We start from the raw sequence: 27,232 nt of genomic DNA, 5'->3' as shown, positions 1-27,232 counted from the left end.
GTGCTCTGGTTTCCTCCCATAGTCCAAAGATGTGCAGGTCAGGTGGATCAGTCATGCTAAAATGTCCACAGGATCCAGGATTGTGCAGACTAGGTGGATCAGCCATGGGAAATGCAGTGTTACAGTGATAGAGTGCTCTGGGCGTGATGTTCTTCGGATGGTTGGTGGCGTTTGATGGGCCAATGCTCTCCTCCCACACTGTAGGGATTTTATTCACTGACTGAGGATAAATGCAACAGAGCAGAGTGCCTGAGAGAAGGAGCATGTGGTGTGCATCAATGCTGTCTATGCCTTTAGATAGAGGTGGGCACCGCAGGCGATATAGTGCTTTATCTCCACCGCTGCCCTCTCCGCACAACTCTACTTAGATTTGGTCCCTTCTCACTCTGTCACTTGTAATGGTTTGCTTGGCCCGTAACGGGCTTTGTTTGGAAATATTCTATTAGTCACACGAATGGTTTACTGCTGGTGATGATATGAGTAGATTAGAGTGGTGCTGGAAAAGCACAGCAGGTTAAGCAGGATCCGAAGAGCTGGAAAATGAATGTTTTGGCAAAAGCCCTTTTCCAGCAGCCCTCTAATCTAGGCTCTGGTTTCCAGCATCTGCAGTCCTCACTTTTGCACTGCTGGTGATTATATGGTAACCAAAAGCAAAATGGTGTAATGATGATTCTGATGGTGGGAAGTTTGCTGTGATAATATTTCTGGGTCAGAGAAAAGGGGAAAAAGAACACTTCACAGCTCAGAACGAAAACTGAAAAGCAGTTAAATCAAACCAACGGTTCAGACAAGGAGGGAATATTTCCCTGGAGTTTGAGTAGCTTGAAAGTGATGGTGTCTGGGACAGGAATTTGCTTTACAGAGGTTGAAAGCTTTAAAACTGTTATATTCAAACAGTTCAATTTATTTTCTTTAATTTTACTTGCGGTGCAAAAAGCTCTTACAACATTTTAAAACCAACATTTACAAACCTTGTGTTAAAGATAAATGTTAAATAAAATCCATCAAACCATCGCTCACTGAAAACTGTTGTGGAAGTGCAATCTCCTGGAGAATCCCTGCCCCCTTCTTCCTACCCGGGCTCCATGACTATATACATACCTGGGAGATAGCAGCAGGAGGCCATTCAGCGTTTCAATCCTGCTCCACCATTCAATGGGAAACAGCTGATCATCCAGCTCAGTCTCCTGTTCCGGCTCTGTTCCAATCCCTTTTCATGACTTTACCTTGAAGAACTAGTCTAAGTCCTCATTTGGCTTCACTTCCTTTTGTTCCAGTGGCGTTGCTGTGTGGATGTAGGCAGGGGTAATGTGATGGTGCTGCCTCCTGGAGGATACACTCAGCATCCCTCATCATCCTGCAGTAACATCAACTGGGTTTCAGGAACTCGTGATAGAAACGGTTTCCAGGATATGGGCATCACTGGCTCAGCCAGCATTTATTCCCCATCTCTAGTTACCCTTCAGAAGATGGTAGTGAGCTGCTGTCTTGTACCATTCACAGTCCATTTGGCGCAGAGAGACCGACAACGCTGGGAGAGAGAGTGTTGCAGGATTTTGGCCCAGTGATTCTCCATCTTTGGTTCATCAAATGTTGTGTAACTTAATCACGATCTGCACGTGATTTTGAGATTTCAGTCTGCAAATCTTCACCATCTAGCACCCTGGATAAAAGGAATATGTACAGATTAGAAATTCAGAAAAGACAATTCTAGTTTCTCTGGAATATCTTTCTCCCCTTTCTTCTCCCAAAGCTGTAACCCTCCAGCCCTCTTACTCTCTCCCATCATTCTGACTCTGCTACCCCCTAATGTACACCCTCTACATTCTCATGGTGTTACTGATAAACAGGTCCATGCCACCACTTTTCGTCCCTGGTTAGACTCTGCACCCTTTCTGGGTTCACTTCTTTTCCCTTCAGTTGCTGCAAGTCAATTTTGAAACAGCAGACTGAAACAAAAGGAAACAGAAAGGGAGGTGGTAGATCCTGGACAGAAGAGGAACCTTCAGACTGGGAGAATGGGTCAGATTCTTCCTTGTTTCCCATTGGTCAATTCCCAGTGTTATGACAAGTTGCGAATGGAACTTGGTCCCATCTAGGCGTAGTGACACTTTGATCCCCCCAAAACTGATCAATACTATAGGTAGATGCATCCCTTCTCCTGCCAATGACAGTGTGAAATGCTTCCGCGAGTTACCCAAAAGAACTTGCTCCAAAACCCGCCCACATTCTGTACATGTACAGTGGTGGGTTTCCTCACACACGTGTGGTCCCTGCCTCAGGGCTTGTGGGATTTGTAGTCCCCATGAAGCCTCTGGAGACCTGTCCCTGGAAAGTGAGAGAAAGTGTGGGCTGGAGGGTGTTGTCTATAGGATATCCATTCAGACACACAGGACATGTGGGCTGCCACTGGGATTTACCGAGACATCCGCTTAGACACCCGGACTTCTGACGTAAGGAATATACATTCAGCCAATTGCGGGGTGGGGAGGTTAATAATGGGCAGCAGATTTTAAGCAGAGGTGGCTCAGTGGCTAACACTGCTGCCTCATAGCGTCAGCGACCCGGGTTTGATTCCAGCGTGAGGCAACTGTGTGGAGTTTACACATTCTCCCCACGTCTGTATGGTTTTGTTCGGTGCTCCAGTTTCCTCCCACAGTCCAAAGACGTGCAGGTTAGGTGGATTGGTCATGCCAAACTGCTCACAGGGTCCATGCATGTACTGGTTAGGCAATTAGCCACGGGAAATGCAGGATTACAGGGAATGGGTGGGTCTGAGTGGGATGATCATCATAGGGTTGGTGTGGAATCGATGGATGAATACCCTGTTTCTGCACTATAGGGATTCTATTCTATTCTCCTGAAGAAGAATGTACCTATCTCAATGTGTTGTGAATCTGTGGAATTCCCTATTCAAAATGCGGTGGATGCCAAGACAATGAGCCAATTTAATGAAGAGATACAGATGTTGAATTTGCAATGAGTTGAAGCGTGAGAGAGAGCAGGCAGGAAAATTCAGCTGTGACCGAGGTGAGCTCAATCATCACCGTATTAAATGGTAGAGATGATTCAAAGGGCTTCATTGCCTTCCCTGTGCCCAGTGCTTATCTTCTTACAGTAATAACTGGAAAGGTGAATCCAAAACTCACCACCTTCACCAAAGGAGATTTTCAGAAACAGCAGGATAGTCAGGTGGGTTAGCGCTCCAAACTTAGGTAGTGAGGAAGTGTGTAGGAGATAATGATTTTGCAATTTTAAATTGAGGGGAGACAGTGATTTATGGTTTTAGACTGTGTAGTACATTCACACCGTCCAGAGTACTCTGTGTGAATATCTATCCTGTACTTTATTACAAAGCCAAGGTCACTGACAATGAAACCAAAACACCCAGGAAACATCGCCTCCCCTCGTAATCTGATAAAAGACTTGTGATAAGACTGGTTGAATTTAGAACACAGATGGAAAGAGGGAAGATTAAATCCAATCCCAAGATCCTGTGCTTAAACAAAAGAGACTACAATAGGAGGAGGTAGGAGTTGGCGAATGTAGAATGGAAACAAAGACTTTACTGTGGGACAGTTCTCAGACAGTGGAGGAATATCAAAGTAATTTTTCAAATTTCTCAGCAAAAGTATATATCAGTGAAAAGGAAGGACTGTTGGAAAAGGAGTAATCTGCCATGTCTAAGGCAATAATGGAGTCTATGAAATTGAAGTAGAAGGCATACAAATTGGCAAAGACCAAGGATAAATTCGGAGATTGGAAAAACTTCAAAGATCAACAGAAAGCATGATGGAATTGGGGATAAAAAAAGTGATGAGTAGCTCTCCCCAGGGACAGAATAGCAGTTTACCCTGCTCGAGGGGAACCTATTGTGTGGGGAACATATGGCCTCTATAATTGTTGAAGCACGTAACTGTTACCAGAGAGATAATCCTGATCAAGTTAAAAATCACAGCACACCCCAAAAGCTTGTACTTCCAAATAAACCTGTCGGACTATAACCTGGTGATGTATGGTTTTTAACTCTGTCCACCCCCAGCTCCTCCACATCAGAATCCTGATAGAGACCCCACTGAAACTGAAGCGCCTGTCAGATACTTGAGGGAGCCACGGGGGTTTGCGGGGGAGGGGGGGGGGAAGAAAGGGGGTGTGTGTGGTTTAACCACAAAGTGATGAACTGAACTAGACTTTTGAACTGCCGTTGCCATGGAGATAATATTGAGAGACAGTCTGTATTCAAAGTCACAAACCACAAAAGGTATAAGAAGGGGAGCCATACATCGGACAGGCGGGGAGTTACCTGATGCTGCCTGAAGGCATTTTGTATGTACACTATCCAGAGAGCTGCCGTGTCTCATCAATAAAGACTCAAAGAAGATCTCTCAGAGTTCTGTGCCCAGTTATTCCGATCCAGCAGGGTTCAGGAATATGAGCACACAGCAGTCAGACTTCACAGTGGAGGATACGAAGAACATGCCAGTAATTGATAAGGAGACTGAGGAAGGTGAGGACCAAGAAACAACCATTATCACGAAAGAGTTAGAGCTGGGCAAGCTAATGGAGCTAAAGGTAGACAAGTCTCATTGCCCTGATGGAATACATCCCAGGATACCAACAGAGTTAGGGGGAGAAAGAGCAAATGCACTTAGAGTCATAGAATCCTACAGCAGAGACAGGCCCTTTGGCCCAAACTGGCCCATACCAATCAGAATGTCCATCCACACTAACCCCATTTCCCTGCACTTAGCCCATCTGCTTCTGAAACTTGGTAAAAACAATGATTGCAGATGCTGGAAAGCAAATACTGGATTAGTGGTCCTGGAAGAGCACAGCAGTTCAGGCAGCATTCAACGAGCAGCAAAATCGACGTTTCGGGCAAAAGCATTCTGAAACTTTCCTATCCATGTATTTGTCCAAATGTCTTTTACACGTTGTTAATATACCCACCTCAACCACTTCCACTGGCAGCTCATTCCATATACATACCACCTTTGTGTAGAACACTTGCCCCTCAGTTTCCCATGTATCCTTTCCCCTCTAACTTTAACCTGATGCCCTCCAATCCTCGAGACCCTGCGAAAAAGACCGAGTGCATTCACCTTACCCACGCCTCTCATGGTCTTAGACACTTCTATAAAATATTCCCCCGCAGTTTCCTCTGCTCTAAATAAAAAAGTCCTCACTTGTCCAACCTCTCCCTGTAACTCAGACCCCTGAGACCTGGCATCATCCTTGCAAATATCTTCTTCATCTTTCCAGTTGAATAACTGAAACCTACACTGCACTCATCACATTTCCTGTGTTTCCCTACGGCACTGGAACCGATGTGACAACGCCAATGGATTACAATCAATGATTGATAATTCACTCCATTACAACAATCCCATTTTCATAGCTTTTTCCATGATGCAGGAATCCTTTTGTCTTTCTGGTTTCATGGTTAATTGTCCTCATACAAAACCAATCTGTGGCTTACCTGTTCCAGGGAAATGTGCCATGATTGTTTAGACTTTCAAAAACCAATGAAATCTCTCTTCACAGTCCCCACACGAACATGGACTTCACTGTCTCAGTACTTTTTCCAGTCACACTGACATTTGAAATATTCACCCACGGGCAGAATACACACCTTTCCATCCAGATGAAAAGGTCAATGATATTCAGATCGGCACGGATCAAGTAACTATCAAAACTGAACATGAAGTTCAATTTGAATTTCTCAACTGCAAATCCCCCCTTTCAATACTCTATAACAGAGAAAACAGAAAGTGCTGGAGATCCTCAGCAGGTCTGGCAGCATCTGAAATGGTGAGAGATGCAGGAAACATTGCAGCCTTGAAGAAGTGTTGAGATGATCACACCAGGCATGTGTGCTTGATGACCATTATGGATAAGATGGGGGCAGGGATCCCTTTCTGGAAGGGCCTTGGTGAGACCACACCTGGAGTACTGTGTATACCTTTGTTCCCCTTTTCCAAGGACGGCTCTCCTGGTTATTGAGAGAGTGTAAAGGAGGATCACCAGATGAGTCCTGGGATGGGAAGATAGTTAAGGACTGCAGATGCTGGAAGTCAGAGTCTGTACAATGTGGACCTGGGGAGGTGCAGCAGGTCAGGCAGCATCAGAGGAGCAGGAAGGTTGATGTTTTGGGTCGGGACCTTTTGTCAGTCTCGATAAATAGCCCTAACCCGAAACGTCAACTTTCCAGCCCCATCGTATTCATGCTGGTCATCAAGCACCTATTTATTCTAGTCCAACGCTCTGGCACTCAGCGTGTAATCGATATTGTAGTGCTTGGTGTGATCATCTAAACACTTCTTCAAGGCTGCAATGTTTCCTGCATCTGTCACCATTTCAGATGCGGACAGACTTGCTGAGGATCTCCAGCACTGTTTTTTTTTGCCGATTTCCACCATTTTGCTGAAGCACAGAGTCATAGACATGTACACAGCTCCAGATTTTGTTGACTCACCTTCCTGGGATGTCAGGACTGATTGCTGAACAGGGACTCAATCTTCGTTTAATCCTCCTTTCCTTTGGCTTTCTGAGCCGCTAACTACATCACTAATGTTCTACCTCCCATTCCCTGTCCTGAATCTGACCCATATAAGCCTACACTTTAGTTCCCATCCCCCTGCCAGACTAGTTACAAACTCACCAATAGAACTGGCAAAAGCCCCCACCAGATTTGTCTCATCTCTGCCCAGGGGTAACCGGTCAGGCTGGTACAGGTCACACCCAGAAACAGTCCCAGTGCCTGAAGAATCAAAACCCTTCTGTGGTACACCATTTCCCCAGCCACACATCCAGCTGATCTACCTTCTCATTCCTGCTCTCATTAGCGCATGGCACTGGGAGTAAGTCTGACATTATTACATTTCAGGAGCTACATTTTAATGTATCTCTGCTCTCCTATGTCGAGCTTTCAGGCCCTCATCCCTCTGTTTAGCGATGTCGTTGGTATCTGTGTATTGCACGACCATGGCCTGTTTACCATCCAGCTCCAGAATGTCCTGCAGCCACTCCATGATATCATGGATCTTGGCACCAGGGAGATTACATCCCATCCTGGATTCATGTCTGGGGGCACAGAAGTGCCTGGCTGTACCCCTGATTATTGAATCCCCTGTCACTATAGCCCTGCCACTCTCAGGCCTCTTGTTCTGATCAGCAGAGCTCTCTGTGGTGTCATTAACCTGGCTGATGCTGATTTCCCGAGAAGCCACCCCACCCATTCCTGCCCTGACAGAATCCCAAGTGATATACAGTATCTGTATGAGAAGGGGATAACAACAGGGGACTCCTCCATCCCTTCCTGAGCCTTTTACTAGATCTGATGTTCACCCATTCCCTTTCTGCCTGTGTAACCCTCACCTGCAGGGTGACTAACTCACTAAACATGCTGTCCATAACATTCTCAGTATTGCAGATGCTCCACAGTGAGTCCACTCTCAGCTCCAGCTCTGAAAGGCAGTTTCCCAGTAGCTGCAAATGGGAACCCTTCCTGCACAAATAGCCGTCAGGGACACTGGAAGTGGCCCTTATTTCCCACATTGTGCAAGAGGAGCACACCACGGGTCTGAGGGCTCCTGTCACAACGTCTCTCTACATTCATCTAGTTACTCCCATTAAGAGAATTTAAATAAGTGAGTAACCTTCCTTCACTTCATACATGTCCATTATAATAACAAAAAAAATCTTTACTTAAGCTGATATGTCATACTTTAAAAACTTAAATACTCCACAGGTATCACTGACAAACTGGCTGTTCCGATTGGGACTGTGAATTTCTGAAAGGCCTGAACTAAAATGGAGTTTCAGCTTCACCTTCTCCCTGTCTCCCCTCGCTCTGTTTTCACCCAACTCCAAAACACTCTCATTGAGCCAAGCAGCCCTCACAGTGCAGCCCTGTCATCTTCATTGTCTGCTCACACCTACACTGCCCTCAGCCTCCTGTACTGTTCCAATGCACCTCAATGGGAGCTCAGACCAGCACTGCATCTTTCAATTCAGCGTCAAAATGGACTTTAGCAGTTTCTGAATGAACAGACAGTTGTCAGAATCTGGAACGTTCCACCTGAAATGGTGCTGGAATTTGACTCCACGAGAAATTTGCGGAGAATTGGAATTAGGGAGTTTACAGATTAACATTTTAAAGTGTATGATTGAGACTAAATCTGACAGTTCCTGCAAAAAGGCGAGGTGGAATTTGGATAAATCTGTGCTCTCTCTCAGGCCAATACCTCCTTCCACAGCTGCAGGGCCAAGAATTGAACACATACCCAAAGGGTGATCCAACCATGAACTTGAACATCTTTCTGCTTTTGGCTTGACAAAAATATTGAAGATATTTTCCCACAGACAGAACAGACAAACCTTTCTCATTCCACAGTTAAATACCAATGATATTCAGATCCTGAGGACTCCGCTAACTGTAGAAACATGTTTATTGAGATCCCTGTCTCAATTATTCTCAATTAATATTCTATAAAATGACTTCACAAAACAAAGCTCACAGTCAGTGCAAGATGAATAGTGAAGACAAACACTTCTCTTGGTATGTGTTTGATGTGTAAATGCTCCTCTTCAAATCACCCCCCCCCCCACCCAGGAAGAGGACACGTGCATGTTCCTTGCTGTACCTTGGACCAAGATAAAGAGGACGACCATAACCCAGGACCTCTCACTGCCTGAGGCCCAAGCCATCTTCCCCTTTGCTCCAAACATGGGACCAAGAGTTTCTAATTCAGACTAACGACCTGCACAGAGTGTACCTAAACCCTCCCAGTCTACACTGATACATTTCATCCGGTTTCTGCTGCCACTCTCCCCTTTCCCCCTCCTGCACACACCATGGGTTATCGCGGGTCCAGTGACCCTACCTCAGAACTGATGACAGCTGGGAAAATTAGAATCCCTTCAGGAAACAGGCCCTTTGGCCCAACAATTCCACACCCACACTCCAAAGTTTATCCCACCCAGAGCCATTCTCCTATTCTATTAGTCTCCATTTCCCCCGAACTAATGCACATCCCTGAACACTATGGAAACTTAGCTGGGCCAATTCACCGAACCTATAGGTCTTTGGACTACAGGAGATAGGGATTAAAGAGTAACTAATAGGTGGGGACAGAGCCCAAAGAGACACAGGAACATTTGGAAAGATAAAGGAGTGGGAAGTTGGAAAGCTGTTAATGGAGGAGACAGGAACCTTCTAGCATCTCAGTGGCGGTGGTGGAAATGGTGGCTGATTATCTACATTGTGCCTGCAAAAAAGACCCTGAGCTTCCAGTTGCCTGCTGTTTAACACACAAGACTGTTCCCTGTCCAACATATCTGTCTCATGCTTACTGCAGTGCTCCAGTGAAGCTTGATGCAAGCTGGAAGAAAACTTCAGAACATACCAAATGACTTCCTATTTCAAGGACTGCAATTTCCCCTCCCATGTGGTCAACAATGCCCTCCAGTGTATCTCCTCCACTTCCCACACCACTGCCCTTGAACCCCACCCCGTCAAATGCAACAAAGATGGAATCCCCCCATCCTCACCTTCCACCCATATACAACCCATCATCCTCTGCTCTTTCCACCATCAGATCCAACCCCCTGAGATATATTTCCCTCCCCACCCCTTTCAGCATTCCACAGAGACCATACCTTCTGTGACTTCCACTTTAGATCCACACTCTCCACCAACCCACCCTCCACCTCTAAGCACCTTCACTTGCCACTGCAAGAGGTGGAAAATCTTTGCCCAAACCTTCCCTTTAACTCCACCACTGGATCCTCCCACATCCAGCAGAGATCTCCCTGCCCACCCAAACACCTCACCTAGTGTGTCCCTTGCTCTCGGGATGCCAAATTGTGGAATATTTCATGGAACATTTCTGGGACACATCCACCAACCAACCCCACCGCCCTGTGGCCGACCACTTCGGCTACCCCCCAGCCCCTCCGCCACCACGCTGACAAGGACATGCAAGCCCTCCATCCCAAATCCGAGCCACCTGACACCTGGAGGAAGAACACCTCATCTTCCACACGGCATCAAGGTTTCCTCATCTCCCACTCCCCAACTTATCTCAGATTCAACCCTCCAATTCGGCATTGGCCTCTTGAATATTCCCACCTGTCCATCTTCCTTCCCAATTGTCCATTCCACCCTCTCACCACGACCCTCCATCTACATCCACCTATAGCCTCCCTAGCTCCCTTCCCCCCAACCCCAAACACCCCTCCCTATTTATCTCTCAGCCATATTCCAGCACCCACATTTCTGATGAAGTGCTGACATTCCCAATACGTCAATTCTCCTGCTCCTTGGATGCTGCCTGACCTGCTGTGCTTTTCCAGCATCACACTTTAACACAAGCTGGAAGAACAACACCTCATCTTCCACTCGGGGACTCTGCAACCCTCTGGCTTCAACATCAAATTCAATAATTTTCGGTCCTGAACCCTCCCACGTCCTAGTGTCTTTGTCCCCTACCCCACATACCAGGCCTTGTTGTTACATAGCCTGCCATTACACACTACCTATGGTTAGCCACTAACAGTCCCCATTAACAGCTATTCACCCTCCCCCCATCCGATCGTTATTCACTCCTTTGTCCAACTGCTCTTATCTCTCTCTTTGGACTCTATCCCCACCTATCATTTACTCCTCAACCCCTGCCTTCTGCATAAAAACAGACTTTTTTTTCTCAGTAACATCAGTTCCTGAGGAAGCGTCACTGGATCGAAAATGCGAACTGATTTCTTTTCACAGATGCTGCCAGATCTGCTGAGCTTTTCCAGTACCTTCTGGTTGTTGTGTGTGATTTACAGCATCCGCAGTTCTTTTGGTTCTCATTTACCCGGAGTATCTAGTTCAGGTCCAGCAGACTGAAACAGTGTTTATCAACCTTCCCAGTCCACACTAACTCCATCTCTCTCCCAGTATCTGCTGTCTCTCCCACTCCTTCACATTCGGTCCCCCCTCACAGTGACACTGCGCCTGCAAAGCTGATGGTCATGTGTTGGCCAGCTGGACCCACCCCTCATTCACTCCCATTGGCTGGAGGATCACGCCAACTCTCCTATTGGTCGGAAGCTGTGTCAATCAGCCAGGCCCCATTGTGACCTGAGTGGTGGGATCCTCCCAGGTGTATCAGAGGCTGAGGGGTGACCTCATAGAGGTTTATAAAACCATGAGGGGCCTGGGTAGGATAAATAGACAAGGTCATTTCCCTGGGGTCGGGGAGTCCAGAATGAGAGGGCATAGGTTTAAGGTGAGAGGGGAAGAATTTAAAATGGATTGGAGGGGCAATTTTTTTTTCCAAACTGAGGTTGGTGTGTGTATGGAATCTTCTGTCAGGAAGTTGGTACAATTATACCATTTGGCATCTGGATGGGTATATGAATATGAAGGGTGCAGAGTGATATGTGCCAAGTGTTGGAAAATGGGTTTATTTTCATGCTGTACATCTCTACGGCTCTGCCCTGTGATGAGCTTCATCATTCACAGTGAATTGGTCAGTATCACAAAGCACAGGGGCTGGGGGCTATTCAGCCCATTGGGGCTGTACACTCTCCCTCTGGAGATGGTGCCAGTCAGTCCCAACTCACCTCTCATTTGGACATAGTCCTCCAAATCCTTCCTTAAAAATGTTAAATTTCACATTTGTTTTGACAATAACTACTGAATCTGCATCCAGCTGTCGGTCAAACTGTTCCAGATGCTCAGAACTTAGTGAGTAAAGTAATCTTCACATTTTTCTTTGCATTAATTTGCCAGTTACCTGAAAATAGTTACTAAAAATTGTGACGTTAAAGATTTCTCACTCTGTCTCTCTGTAAATGAAATACCCTGGAAACAAATCAACTCCTGGTCGAAATCACTGCTTAACCTTCTCAGCTCCAAGGAGAATTGTCAGACCTTCTGCTAACTCTCCATAAAAGAGAAACCTATCTTAATTTTAATTTATTAGTGCCATAGAGATGTACAGCACAGAAACAGACCCTTCAGTCCAACTTGTCCATGCTGACCAGATATCCTAAATTAATCTCGGCCCATATGCCCACAGTTGGCCCATATCCTTCGAAACCTTTCCCAATCACATATCCAATGATATGCCTTTTAAATATTGTAACTGTACCAGCATCCACACTTTCTCTGGCAGCTCATTCCATACACGTACCATGTTCAGCTTGAAACTTTGCCCCTAATATCCCTTTTCAATCTTTTCCCTCATGCCTGTGCTTTCTAGTTTTGGACTCACCTAAACAGGAATAAGACCCTGGCTGTTTACCCTATCCATGTCCCTCACGATTTTATCAAACTCTACGGTCACCTCTCAGCATCCGATTCTCCAGTGAAAACAGCCTCAGTCTATTCAGCCTCTCCCTATAACTCAATCCCTCAACCCTGGCAATATCTTTGCATTATTTCTGAATCCTTTCAAGTTTAACAATATCATTTCGATAGCAGGGAGAGAAGGACTGAAAGCAGAATTCCAGAAGTGGCTGAATGAATGTCCTGTACAGCCGCAAAATGACGTCACAACTCCTGTACTCAATGCACTGACCAATAAAGGCAAGTACACCAAACACTTTCTTCACTACCCTGCCTATCTATGATTCCACTTTCAAGGAACTATGAACCTGCACTCCAAGATCTCTTTGTTCATCAACAATCACCAGGACCTTCCCATTAAGTGTAGAAATCCTGCCCTGATTTGCTTTTCCAAAATGCAGAACCTCATATTTATCTGAATTAAACTTCATTTGCCACTCCTCAGCACATTTGATTGGAGTCTCATTGTACTCTCGGGTAACTTTGCTGTCCACTGCACCTCCAATTTTGGTGTCTATTGTAAATCTACTAACCATAGCTCCTATATTCACATAGAAATCATTTATATAAATGGCAAAAAGCAGTGGACCCAGTACAGAGCCTGACAGCATATTGGTCATCACAGGCTTCCAGTCCAAAAAGTACCCTCCACTCTGACACTGACTTCTCAGCAAGGTTAGTGCTCATGGCATACAGGGAGAACTAGCCATTTGGATACAGAACTGGCTCTTCAGACTGGAGGCCTGTGACTAGTGGACTGTTACAAGGATCACTCCTGGATCCACTACCTTTCATCATTTATATCAATGACTTGGATGTGAACATCGGAGGTATAGTTAGTGAGATGACACCAAATCTGGAGGTGTAGTGGACAGTGATAAACAGTACCTCAGAGTACAATGGGATCTTGATCAGATGGGTGAATGGGCTGAGGATTGGCATTTTGGAAACTCAAATCTTAGCAGGTCTTATACACTTAATGGTAAGGTCCTGGTGAGTGTTACTGAACAAAGAGTCCTTGGAGTGCAGGTAGATAGGATAGTGAAGGCGGCATTTGGTATGCTTTCCTTTATCGGACAAAGTATTGAGTACAGGAGTTGTGAGGTCATGTTGTGGCTGTACAGGACATTGGTTAGGCCACTTTTGGAACGTTGTGTACAAATCTGGTCTCCCTCCTATTGGAAGGATGTTGTGAAACTTGAAAGGGTTCAGAAAAGATTTACAAGACCTTTGCCAGGGTTGGAGGATTTGAGTTAGGCTGGGGGGTTGAATAGAGGTTGAATAGATTGGGGCTGTTTTCCCTGCAGCGTCGGAGGCTGAGAGGTGATCTTATCAATGTATATAAAAACCTGAGATGGATTGATATGATAAATAGACAAAGTCTTTTCCCTGGTGTGGTTGTTCCCAGCACAAGAGGGCATAGGTTTATGGTATGAGGGGAAAGACTTTAAAGAGACTTGAGAGACAACGTTTTCACACAGAGGGTGGGACGTGTATGGAATGAGCTGTCAGAGGAAGTGGTGGAGGCCATTACGATTGCAACATTTAAAAGGCATCTTCATGTGTATATGAATAGGAAGGATATGGGCCGGGTGCTGACAGGTAGGACTAGATTACATTGGGATATCTGATCAGCATGTACTGGTTGGACCGACGGGTCTCTGTTTCTGTGCTGTCCATCTATGACTGTTTGACCTTCCAGCCAATTCCGTATCCAAACAGCTAGTTCTGACAGAATTCTATGGTATTGAACCTGCTAACCAATGTGTTATGTGAAACCTTGTGTCTTTCTCAAGTCCAAGGTACTGATTTCAATGCACAAAGCTATGCTGACTCTCCCTAATATTTTCTTGCTTTTCCAATGACATGTAAATCCTGTCCCTAAGAATCCCTTCCAACAACTTCTTTGCCACTGACTTCAGGCTCACCGGTCTATAGTTCCCTGGCTTTTCCTTACCACCTTTCTCAAATAATGGGACAAATCTTCCAGCACCTCACATGTGGCGATCAATGATACAAATATCACAGTGAGGGGCCCAGCAAAAGCTTCTCTAATTACCTACAAAGTTCTGGGATATACCTGATTAAATTCCAGGGATTTATCCACTTTTATGCATTTTAAGACATCCAGTACCTCCTCCTTTTTAATATGTACACTCGCCAAGTTATCAATATTTATTTCTCCAACTTCTCAAACTTCCACATCCCCTTTCAGTAAAAACTGACATGAAATACTTACAGAATCTCTCCCACCTCCTGCTGTTCCATAGACAGTCTTGTTGATCATTGAGGGTCACTATTCTCTGCCTAGTTATTCTTTTGTCTTTAGTGTATTTGTAGAATCTCTTTGGATTCTCCTTAAACCTTTTTCCCAAAGCTATCTCATGTCCCCTTTTTCGCCTCCTGGTTTCCCGCGAGTATACTCCTACTGCCCTTACAGTCCTCTCGGGATTCACACAAACACAGTGCGGTCTGTACCTGACATATCCTTCCTTCATTTTCTTGACCAGAGCCTCAATTTCTCAGGTCATGCAGCATTCTCGATGCCTCCCAGCCTTGGCCTTAACAGGAACATACTGTCTGTGTACTCTCATTGTCGTAGGCCTATGGAGGATGTGGCAGATGAGGACAGATAAACAATCATTATCAGTAAAGAGGTAGTGTTGGGAAAGCTAACAATTCATTCTTATTTCTATAATTCCTCTCTAGCCTCAGAACTATCACTATCTTTGCATCAAAGACATCTCAATCTCTGCAACATCCTCCAATCTCTAATCTCCTCCAGTCTCAACACACTTTCTATCTTTAATCTTGTCCACCCTCTCAAATCTCAGTGATGTGCCTTTCTTTAATTCCAGCCTTCAAGATAACCCATTTTTATTTCAGATTCATGCACCCAGAGATCCACAATGTCCCGCTTAACCTCTGTCACATTTTCCTCCAAAAAACATTATTTAATCACGTATCATCTATTCTAATATCACCTTCTCTGACCTGGTTTCTATTGTGGCTTGTCATATTCCTATATTACGCGTTTGTGGTCTACATGACAGAAAACGGTTTTGTGGTCCATTGGGTTTATGCTGTAAAGAAATCTCCCAGCTAACGATTTTAATCCCATTTTCCAGCACAGAGCCCATAGACCTGTCAGCCTTGGCCTTGCAAGTGTGTTCCTAAATAGATTTTAAATGCCTTCAGGATTTCTGTCTCTCACTCTCTTCCAGACAGTGAGGTTAAATGCAACTGTTGCTCGATGCTATCACCCACAGGGTTCAGAGCACCACGGTTAGTGCGAACCAGAGATCGCCCATTGGGAAGGATGGCAGGGTCCCTGACAGGGGGCACTGGAGATTTACCAGGATGGTTCAAGGAATGGGGGATTTTAGTTGCAGAATTTGTGGGCCTTTTTTAACATTAATTGTTCACGTGACATGTGTGTTGCTAATACACATCAAGAATAACCATCCGCAATTAATGGACTCTCCTTTTCAACCTCTCCCCTTGCCTGCGCTGTGGTAATATTCAGGTTAACCACTACCAGACATCTCTCTCTAATGAGAGAGCAGTCCTGTGGTCGGGTAGGACAATGCTGACTTGATCTTTTACACAGTGATGCCACTGTGCCTCTAGGGTGGGGAGAGGGAATGCTGAAGGTGGTGGATGGGAAATCACTCGGGTACAGTACATTATCCTGGAGGATGTTCACTTTCTTTAATATTGTTGGGGGGGGGGGGGGTGCACTGATGCAGGCAAGTGGAGAATGTTCCAACACAATCCTGATGTGTACCTTATAGAGAGCAAACAGACATTGGGGAATCAGGAGTTTGGGGAAACTGAGGTGTTCTCCTTGTAGCAAAAGAAATTTGGGGAGCTGTGACAAAGTGGTTTACAAAAGTTACGCATTATTATAATAAACCTTAGACCCTTCAGCTCATTATACAAGGATTCCAGGACACATGTTGAAGATTTGGGAAGATCTATTGAAAGGATGGTTTGATTCAAAGGAGAACTTTTATTCAGCAAATGGTATTGATCTGGAACACAATACTCACACAATGTGAATATCCAGGTCCTGATGAATGGAGTAATTCTGTCAGAGTTTGGCGTTACAATGACTGAGATTACCATTTGAATATCTGCCTGTAATACAAGTTTATAAAATCCGTCACTGTCAGTTCAAGTTTGAAACTCATACAATCCCTTCCTCCTGGCCCAGGATGACTGTACACATTACCCCTGGTGGAGGTCAGCAGGCTCTTCAAGGGCAAATCTATGTGGGTTTCTATGAATTTCCACCTTGGAACTTCATGTGACTGAACATGAGACAGAATGTCCCAAGATTCAGTGAGATATGGAGAGCAGGATTTGCTTCCTTTTCTTTCCTTCCATTCTGCCGCTGAGCCTCCTCAATAAGACATGGGGTGTGAAAGGCTCATGCACCTTGATGGGCAAGTTGTCTCCATTCTGACCAATGGGCAGCAAGATCCTCCCAGTCATGAAACAGATTATCCCTGAAAGATAGCAACTGCGCATGCTTCCCACTGCCCAGTGCTCACAGTACATGTTTCGAATAATGAGGGGGGGAATCTCCTAGAAAAGGCGTAACAGGAAAGTTCCAAAAGGATTATAAAAAGTTTACAGAGAGATCTTCACAGGAAACTTGGGCAACAAGTTGGCAAATAGAGTATAACTTAGGATAAACTGTAGAAAGCTGCATCACAAAGGGACTGGGGGAAAATGAGCAGGAAACAGAAAGCGAGCACACAGTTACAACAGGGAATCAGGAAAGGGAATGGAATACTGTCCCTTATTTCAAAGAGTTTGCAATATAAGAGTTTGGAGTATATACCTTAAGGCAACTAAACAAATGACAAGTGAGACCACATCTGGAGTAACGTGAACAGATTTGGTCACTTTAGTTAATGAAATAGAGCAGTTTATTGGAGGCATTTCAGAGAAGATCCATTGGGATGATCCCTGTTTTGAAGGGATTATCCTGTAAGCAAAGGGTGAATAAGTTGGGAATCTACTCACTGGACTTTGGAAGAATGAGAGGTGATCTCTTTGAAACATACAGGATTCTGTCAAGGTTTGACAGGATAAATATGGAGAGGATGTGTCCCATTACGGTGAGTCTTGAACCAGATTCTGGATCAGTCGCGGAATCAAGGGCTCTGTTTCAGATTTCTCAAGTTAAAGGCAACACCGACACAGGTTAGGGTTTCAGTAGCAATGGAGCTGGAGTGAAAAGGAGATAAGCAACGTTTTAGAGATTGGAATTCCTGGTGTTTGTGATTGTGTAGATGTCTGATCAGAAGATCACCTTGGGGTCAGATATGAGAGCAATATTGTGAAGAATGTAGTTCTGCCTCAGACACTTCCCAGTGAGAGGGAGGGACACAGCAGTAAGGGAAATGAATTTGGAATAGCAACTGAAGGCAATGGGTTTAACAATGACAGTGTGTCATTGGAGTGAATTGCAGCTAATCGAAGCGTGGTAAGCAGTTTGATAACTGAGTAATAGTGGAGTAATGGAGAGGGATGATGGGGAGGGAGAGCTGGGCATCGTCAGTGTACATGTGAAACCTAACACGGTGCTTTTGGGCAATGTTATCTCCGGGCAGTATGTAGGTGAGAAACAGGACAAACCAAGGATAGACCCTGGAGGGACACCAAATACAAGGAATTCAGAAAGGAAACGGAGAGTGGAGACGGAGCAGGATTTTCCAACGATGGTGAGGTCAAATATTAGGTTTTAGCAGAATGGGAGAGAAGGACATAACCAGAAAAAAACAGACAGACAGATCATGGAACAATATCTGTGAATTGCAAGTTGGGGGGGGGGGGGGGGTGACCGTGGTGGAGGGAGGGAGGGCGGTGACAAGCAGGAGGATGAGACAGATTTGGAATGTCCATGATTTAGCTACACTAGGGTAAATGGTCAAGAGGACCTCTAATAAGGCTTGACAAGGGACTCGAGGAAATGCAAGTTTAGGACTAAAATGAGGAGCACTCTTGTGAGGCAGTTTGGCTCGGTGGGCTAGTGGAGAGGGAGGAAAGAAGCAGAGGCAGCTGATCGGATTGTCTCAATGTTATTGACAGAGAAACTCCATGTGCTCCTCACTCTTGTTGTTGGAGGGGAGGATGGAGGAGACAGGAAAATGGACAGTGTTTTTATGTCCAAAACAATAAACAAAACCTGTGATAGTGATTATGAAAATAAGTGAACAAACCTGTCGTATTTATCATTTATCAAGAATATTAAAATATGCAACTGAAGTTCAGGTTTGAATCCCAAATCGGTAGAGGGTAGCTCTGAATTCAAGAAAAAAATAACTGGAATGAAGAATCTACTGTTTGCCATGGAACCATTGGGGATGTTTTTCTGCTATCGACAATGTCCTTGAGGGAAAGAAACCCGACAGTGGCCCATCAAGTCACTCATTGTATTAATCACTGCACAGTCTCAACAAAGGAATGAAACTGGATGGACCACATTACATCTACCAATGCACTGGAAAATACAACCACACAATCAGCCCTCTTGACCCTGCAACCTCCGCCTCACTGTGGGCCAACAACAGCAGCAGAACTGTACTCCAGTCCAATCTGAAATCTCATGGCCTGATATCCCCCACTTAACCATTTACATCAAGCCAGGGGAATCAACCCTCGTTCAATGGTGAATGCAGGAGGGCATGCCAGGAGCAGTACCAGTCATACCTAAAAATAAAGGGCCAACCTGGTGCAGCTACCAAACCGGCATGCCAAACAGCACAAGCAACACCAAATAGAACTAAGTGATCCCATAACCAACAGATTAGATTGGAGTTCTGCAGTTTTGCCACACCAAGTCAAGAATAGTGATGGACAATTAAACAACTCACTGGAGGAACCATCACAGATATATCCACCCTTACTGATGGAGGGGTCTCACACATTCATGCAACAGATAAGAGGACAGCATTAGCAGCGATTTTCAGCCAGCAGTGCCAAGTGGATGAGCCTTCTCCATTGGTCCCTGCCATCACAGATATGAATCGACTTGGTTGAAAACTCATTTCCAATCAGATCAAGAAATGGATAAGCAGTGTAAAGGTATGGGCCCTGCCAATATTCTGGCAATAATACTGTTGGCTGTGCTCCAGAACCTGCTGCCCACCAAGGCAAGTACTGTTCCAGTACTGGCACCTACCGACTTTGTGGAACATTGCTCTGGGATGTTCCAACACAAAAACACAGGGCAGATCCAACTCAGCCAATTGCCCTCCATCAGTCCACACTCGCTCAGCAGTGAAATGATGGAAGGTGTCATCAACAGTGCTGTCACGCAGCTGCTCAGCAATAACCTGCTCAGCGATGCCCAGTTTGGGTTCTTCCAGGGCCACTCAGTTCCTGAGCTTGTTACAGACTTGATTCACAAACTGACAAACAGCTGAATGAGGTGAGGATGACAGGTCAGCCCCCCTCCAAGACCACTATTTCGACTTCAGTCATATCACCTGACCTCACCACAGTCTCAGTTCATTTGCTGAAACTCTCATTCATTCCTTTTGTTGACTCTAGATTTCATTATCTAAACCCACTCCTGGCCAGCATCACATTCACCCTCCCGATAATCTCAAGAATATTGAAAACTCTACTGCCGAAGTGCTCACTTGTACCAAAACTTGCTGATCAATCAAAAGACTCCCATTTATAAGCAACAACAAGTTATTTTCGCTCCTTTGAATTAATTCCTGGCTGTAATCATTCCTATCTCCCTGCACCACACACCTTTTCATATCTCAATAACTCATTTTAGTCCAGACTCTCAATGATGTGTTTATTTTTGAGTTCTCCTGTGTGAATATTTCTATAGACTCCAAGGGAACATGGTCTGGAATCCCCACTCTAACTCTCTAAGATCTACTTTCTTACTTCAAGGCATTCTTGAATAACTGGTTATTTGGCAATGGTTTTGGTCACTGGACACAATATTCTCCATCTGTAACCTTATGTCAAAACTTCTCAATAATATTTTTGTGAAATTAAAACCATGATGATTTGTACAGATATCTTCTACTCTTCAATATCGCTGAGTGAATAATCTGTAACGTCTCTTACCCAACCACGTTGTGGGAGCACCTTCACCATAAAAACTGCAGCAGTACAAGGAAGTCAAACATCACCCTCTCCACAGGCAACAAGGCTTTGGCATTGATCGCTGGTTTCTGTGGAAGGAGAAATACACAGTTGATGTTTCAGGGAGTGCAATATGAATCACAGGGAATGAAAATGGTGCAGAATTTGACTGTCAGAAATTGAAGGAAAATGCACTCGCTTATTGGAAAAAAGAATTCTTGACTGTCAAAGATATTGTGGAAAAAAGTAACCTGATAATGGAACATCATACGGTCAGGAGCCGGGCAGCAGTGGACAATTCATTTACATTCCTGAAGAAGGGCTTATGCCCGAAACATTGATACTCCTGCTCCTCGGATGCTGCCTGGCCTGCTGTGTTTTTCCAACTCTACATTTTTCAATTCATTTTCAAAACAGCTGTGAAAGTAATTGTAAAATACTATACAGAGCAAAAATATACCCATGAGAGATTGAGGAAGCTAGATAATGAACAAGTGGACATCAGAGAACCCAGAGATGAACCAGGGCAGAGTTCACTTTTATGATTCCACAGTCAAAGATGTCTAGCACAGAAACAGACTTCTTCGGTCCAACCTATGCCAACCAGATATCCTAATCTAATCTACCTTCATTAAATCCTTTTTGCCACTCCTCATCTGATCAATAACCCACTGTACTCTGAGATAACCTTCTTCATTGTCCACAATACCTCCAATTTTGGTGTCACCTGCAAACTTACTGACTAAACGGCCTCTATTCATATCCAAATCATTTAAATGAATTACGAAACAAATCCAGAAAAAAGTCCATTTCTCTGGGTTTGAATGTGCTGTGTGTAAATCCTGCCCTATGACTCTTTTTACCAGCGAAGGCTGCACATACATCCCTCTGAACTTTGCCCCCTACAAAGCTGGCGGCCGCGCACGTGTCCAGTGAATCATTGCCCCGAATAAAGATGGCGGCGCTCACTCGGGCCGATTACTCAACGAGGCATATTCCCGTTTACTTCAAACATGAGACTGAAAGTTTCAAATTTGTATTTTCCGATGTGTACCAAATGATTGTAAAACCTCTCAGACCATACCAACACCATTTTCCTCCCACTAACGGCTGTTTATTTCTTTCCTTACCGACAGCTCTCCGCACATCCATCCCCAACATCCGCGCCGACCGCGAGGATGATCACGTGGTATAGTCAAGTCCCGCCCCTCATTCACTGATTGACCTGAGGACCATCTGCCCCACCAGGTCCTCCAGCTCTACCCCTGCCTTTCCATTGGTCCACCACTGACATCATTAACCCGGGGTATAAACGATGACTGCAGATGCTGGAAATCAGATTCTGGATTAGTGGTGCTGGAAGAGCACAGCAGTTCAGGCAGCAAGCAAAGTGCTTCAAAATCGACGTTTCGGGCAAAAGCCCGAATAAAGGCAGTGAGCCTGAAGCGTGGACAGATAAGCTAGAGGAGGGTGGGGAGAAAGTAGCATAGAGCACAATGGGTGAGTAGAGGAGGGGATGAAGGTGATCGGTCAGGGAGGAGAGGGTGGAGTGGATAGGTGGAACAGGATATAGGCAGGTAGGACAAGTCATGGGGACACTGCTGAGCTGGAAGTTTGGAACGAGGGTGAGGTGGGGGAAGGGGAAATGAGGAAACTGTTGAAGTCCACATTGATGCCCTGGGGTTGAAGCGTTCCGAGGCGGAAGATGAGGCGTTCTTCCTCCAGGCGTCTGATGGTGAGGGAGCGGGGTTGAAGGAGGCCCAGGACCTCCATGTCCTCAGCAGAGTGGTAGGGCGAGTTGAAAAGTTGGGCCACGGCGCGGTGTGGTTGATTGGTGCGGGTGTCTCGGAGATATTCCCTGAAGTGCTCTGCTAGGAGGTGCCCAGTCTCTCCAATGTAGATGAGACCACATCGGGAGCAACGGATACAATAAATGATATTGGTGGATGTGCAAGTAAAACTTTGGATGTGGAAGGCTCCTTTAGGGCCTTGGATAGAGTAGGGGAGGTGGTGTGGGTGCAGGTTTTACAGTTCCTGCGGTGGCAGGGTTAAGTGTCAGGATGGGAGGGTGGGTTGTAGGGGGGGCATGGACCTGACCAGGTAGTCACGGAGGGAACGGTCTTTGCAGAAGGCCCAAAGAGGTGGGGAGGGAAATATATCCCTGGTGGTGGGGTGTGTTTGGAGGTGGCGGAAATGTCGGTGGATGATTTGGTTTATGCAAAGGTTGGTAGGATGGAAGGTGAGCACCAGGGGCATTCTGTCATTGTTATGGTTGGAGGGCTGGGGTCTGAGGGCGGAGGTGCGGGATGTGGATGAGATGCATTGGAGGGCATCTTTAATCACGTGGGAAGGGAAATTACGGTCTCTAAAGAAGGAGGCCATCTGGTGTGTTCTGTGGTGGAACCGGTCCTCCTGGGATCAGATATGGTGGAGGCGGAGGAATTAGGAATATGGGATGGCATTTTTGCAAGAGGTAGGGTGGGAAGAAGTATAATCCAGGTAGCTGTGGGAGTTGGTGGGTCTGTAAAAAATGTCAGTGTCAAGTCGGTAGTCATTAATGGAGATGGAGAGGTCCAGGAAGGGGAGGGAGGTGTCAGAGGTGGTCCAGGTAAATTTAAGGTCAGGGTGAAATGTGTTGGTGAAGTTGATGAATTGCTCAACCCGGGCCCGATTGTTGGCTAGAGCATGCGCACTGCTTCATGACTTTTGTTGCTGTTTATCAGTTACAAGAGTGAGGGACAAAGTTAAAAATCACACAACCACCTGATGAAGAAGCAGCAAACCTCGTACTTTCAAATGAACCCATTAGACTATAACATGGTGTTCTGTGAATTTGAATTTTGTCCATCCTAATCCAACACCAGCACCTCTAAGGTAAAAACAATGACTGCAGATGCTGGAAACTAGATTCTGGATTAGTGGTGATGTAAGAGCACAGCAGTTCAGGCAGCATCCGAGGAGCAGTAAAATCGACGTTTCAGGCAAAAGCCCTTCATTAGGAATAAAGGCAGAGAACCTGAAGCGTGGAGAGATAAGCTCGAGGAGGGTGGGGGTGGGGAGAAAGTAGCATAGAGTACAATAGTTGAGTGGGGCAGGGGATGAAGGTGATGGGTCGGGGGGAGGGTGGAGTGGATAGGTGGAAAAGAAGATAGGCAAGTAGTACAAGTCAAGGGGACACTGCTGAGCTGGAAGTTTGTAAATAGGGTGAGGTGTGGGAAGGGGAAATGAGGAAACTGTTGAAGTCCACATTTCAACCCCAGGGCAACAATGTGGACTTCAACAGTTTCCTCATTTCCCCTTCCCACACCTCACCCTAGTTCCAAAATTCCGGCTCAGCACTGTCCCCTTGACTTGTCCTACCTGCCTATCTTCTTTTCCTCCTATCCACTCCACCCTCCTCCCTGAACTATCACCTTCATACCCTTCCCCACTCACCTATTGTACTCTATGCTACTTGCTCCCCACCCTCTTCTCGCTCATCTCTCCACACTTCAGGCTCTCTGCCTTTATTCCTGATGGAGGGCTTTTGCCCGAAACGTCGATTTTACTGCTCCTCAGATGCTGCCTGAAACACTGTGCTCTTCCAGCACCACTAATCCAGAACCAGCACTTCCAAGTCGAGTGAGGGAGGAATGCATAACGTAACATAAAAACTAGGAACAGGAGAAGGCCGTCCTGCCCTTTGAGCCTGCTCTGCCATTCAATGTGGCCATGGCTGATCATTTCGTGGATGCAGAACCATTTACTCACGTTCTCACCGTATCCCTTAATTAATTATTTCTTTTTTAAAAAACCTACCTTAGCTTTATAAATGTTTACTGAACTAGCATCAACTACTTCCCTGGGCAATGAATTCTGTTTAGGTCAAGAAGTTCCTTCTCAATTCAGTCTTAAATTTGCTGCCTCTAATCTTGAGATGATCCCTCTTGTGCCAGCTTCACCTGCCAGTGGCAACATCCTCTCTACTTCTATTTTATCCATTCCATTCATTATTTTATATTTTTCCATTCTTCTGAATTCCAATGAATATATTACCAATCTACTGTTAAGCCAAACCCCTCAACTCCGGAAACAATCTAATTAACCTCCTCCTTATCGATGGGACGGGGCAAATATAATGCGATTCAGCAAGAATTAGGATGCATAGAATGGGGTCGCAAAATGCAGGGGATGCAGACTATTGAAATCTGGAGCTGGTTTAATGAACAGATATTACATGTCCTTGACAGGTATGTCCCTGTCAGGCAGGAATGAAGTGATAAGGTAAGGGAACTATGGTTTACTGTGGAAATTGCATCTCTTGTTCAGAAGAAGAAGGAGGCTTATGTGATGATGAGGCAAGATGGAACAGATGAGGCAATGGAGAGTTACATATCAGATAGGAAGGATTTAAAGAGAGAGTTAAGAGCAAAGAGAGGACACAAGCAGTCTTTAGTGAATAGAATAAAGGAGAACCCTAAAGCTTTCTATAGGTATGTGAGAAACAAAAGCGTAGGGTAGGAATATGGCCAGTCAAAGACAGAAGTGGGAAGTTCAGTGTGTACCCTGTGGAGACCGGTGAGGTGCTAAATGAACATTTCTCATCAGTTTTCACTCAGGAAAAGGAGAATATTGTAAAGGAGAAGAGGTACAACATATTAGACTAGAAAGGATCGAGGTTAGTTACGATCAGGTGTTATCAATTCCAGAAAGTAGACAAGTCCCCTGGGCTGGATGGGATTTATCTGAGGATTCTCTGGGAAGCGAGGGAGGAGATAACAGAGACTTTGGCTTTGATATTTGAGTCGTCTTTCTCTACAGGTTTGGTACTAGAGGACTGAAGGATTGCAAATGTTGTTCCCTTGATTCCAAGGGCAATGGAGATGATCCAGGTAATTATAGACCAGTGAGCCTTACTTCTGTTGTAGGAAAGGTTTTGGAAAGGATTATAAGAGAAAAGATTTATAATCAACGAGCAAACAACAATTTGATTTCAGATAGTCAACATGGTTTCGTCAAGGGCAGGTCATGTCTCACAAACCTCTGAGTTTTTTGAGAAGGTGACCAAGCATGTAGATGAGGGTAGGGCAGTTGACATGATATACATGGTCTTCAGTAAAGCCTTTGATAGGGTTCCACATGGTAGGCTGTTGGAGAAAATGCAGAGACATGAAATGGAGAGTAATTTAGCAGTTTGGATTCGAAACTGGCTTTCTGAAAGAAGGCAGCGAGTGGTGGCTGATGGAAAATATTCAGCCTGGACTCAGGTTAGTAGTGGTGTGTCACAAGGATCTGTTTTGGCACCACTGCTGTTTGTTATTTTTATAAATGACGTAGATGCAGGCATGGGTGGCTGGATCAGTAAACTTGCAAACGACACTAAATTCCGTGGAGTGGACAGTATGGAAGAATGTTACAGATTGCAGGGGTACTTGGATAAACTGCAGAATTATGCTGAGAGGTGACAAATGGAGTTAAATGCAGCTAAATGTGAGGTGATACCGTTGAGAAGAATAACAGGAAGGCAGAGTACTGGGTTAATGGAAAGATTCTTGGTAGGGTGGATGTGCAGAGGGATGGTGGAGTCCATGAACATAGATGCCTGAAAGTTGCCACCCAGGTGGATAGTACTGTTAAGGCAGTATACGGTGTGTTAGGTTTCATTCATAGAGGGATTGAGTTCCGGAGCTGCAATATCATGCTGCAACTAAACAAAATGCTGGTGCGGCCATACTTGGAATATTGTGTGCAGTTCTAGTGCCCATAATACGAGAAGGATGTGAAAGCATTTGAAAAAGTGCAGAGGAGATTTACCAGGATGTTGCCTGGTCTGGATGGAAGGTCTTATGAGGAAAGGTTGAGCGACTTGAACCTGTTCTCATTGGCAAGAAGTGACTAAGAGGGGATTTGAAAGAGACATACAAGATGATCAGAGGATTAGATAGGGTATACAGTGAAAGTCTTTTTCCTAGGATGATGACGCTAGCATGTATGTACAACTACAAATTGAGGGGTGATAGATTTAAACACGTCAGAGGCAGGGTCTTTACTCAGAGAGTGGTTAGGGTATGGAATGCACTACCTGCTAATGTGGCTAACTCAGCCACATGAGGGAAATTTAAACAATCCTTTACTTAAGCACATGGGTGATTTTGGGATAGTGTAGGGGGACGAGCTGAGAATGATTCATAGGTCGGCGCAACATCAAGGACCGAAGGGCCTGTTCTGCCCTGTATTGTTCTATGACTATCGTGCTACAAGAGATTTCTGCTGTCTTAAACAGAGTGATGGATCTTGTACTGTGGCCTTACAAAATGTCAGCGATCTCTGCCAACAATGTACGAGGTATAGTCAGTTCAATAATATGATGCTGCAACAGGAGCGGAATAGGTAACTCCATACAAAACCCTACACCTTCTCACCTATTTTCACCTCCAAAACTGAGGAAATTCTACAAAAGCACCTCCATATCCCACCACAACACTTTGTCCCACAATCGTGGTATCTGACTGTGCACAAGGAGGAGTGCAACAGTATGTATTGGGACCCAATGGGGCCCTGAAACACTTGGTAAAGACTGAAATCTTCTGAGCATTGAGAGCCCCACCACATTGTATTTATTTTCTATATTTTTTTCCTCTGTTCCTGACTTCCCTTGTTTTTCCTAATGAACCTGTTCAAAGTAGTTATTAAACACACCTGCACTAGCTGTGAATTGAACTCAAGCCTCTCGATCCAAGATTCGGGATATTTTCACTGCATCACAAGACATCGACTCTAACTTCCCTTGTC

The 27,232-nt window shown here is 45.1% G+C and overlaps 1 long non-coding RNA gene across 3 annotated transcripts; it reads right to left on the bottom strand.

The window, feature by feature from the left end:
* Positions 1 to 897: 897 nt before the first annotated feature.
* LOC140456803 (uncharacterized) lies at positions 898 to 27,232 on the bottom strand. Of its 3 annotated transcripts, none has more exons than XR_011953138.1 (3): positions 27,140 to 27,232; positions 20,444 to 20,550; positions 898 to 1,663 (listed from the first exon to the last, which is right to left on the bottom strand). It is a non-coding gene; the product is annotated as an uncharacterized lncRNA (long non-coding RNA). The 3 variants fall into 3 exon arrangements; XR_011953139.1 differs by lacking the exon at positions 27,140 to 27,232 and adding an exon at positions 21,592 to 21,630; XR_011953137.1 differs by lacking the exon at positions 27,140 to 27,232 and adding an exon at positions 20,713 to 20,820.

Source organism: Chiloscyllium punctatum, chromosome 31 (genome assembly GCF_047496795.1).
Source record: "Chiloscyllium punctatum isolate Juve2018m chromosome 31, sChiPun1.3, whole genome shotgun sequence".
NCBI classification, from domain to species: Eukaryota; Metazoa; Chordata; class Chondrichthyes; order Orectolobiformes; family Hemiscylliidae; genus Chiloscyllium; species Chiloscyllium punctatum.
The sequence above is the reverse complement of the archived record's forward strand: the minus strand, read 5'-3'. Positions and strand labels throughout refer to the sequence as shown.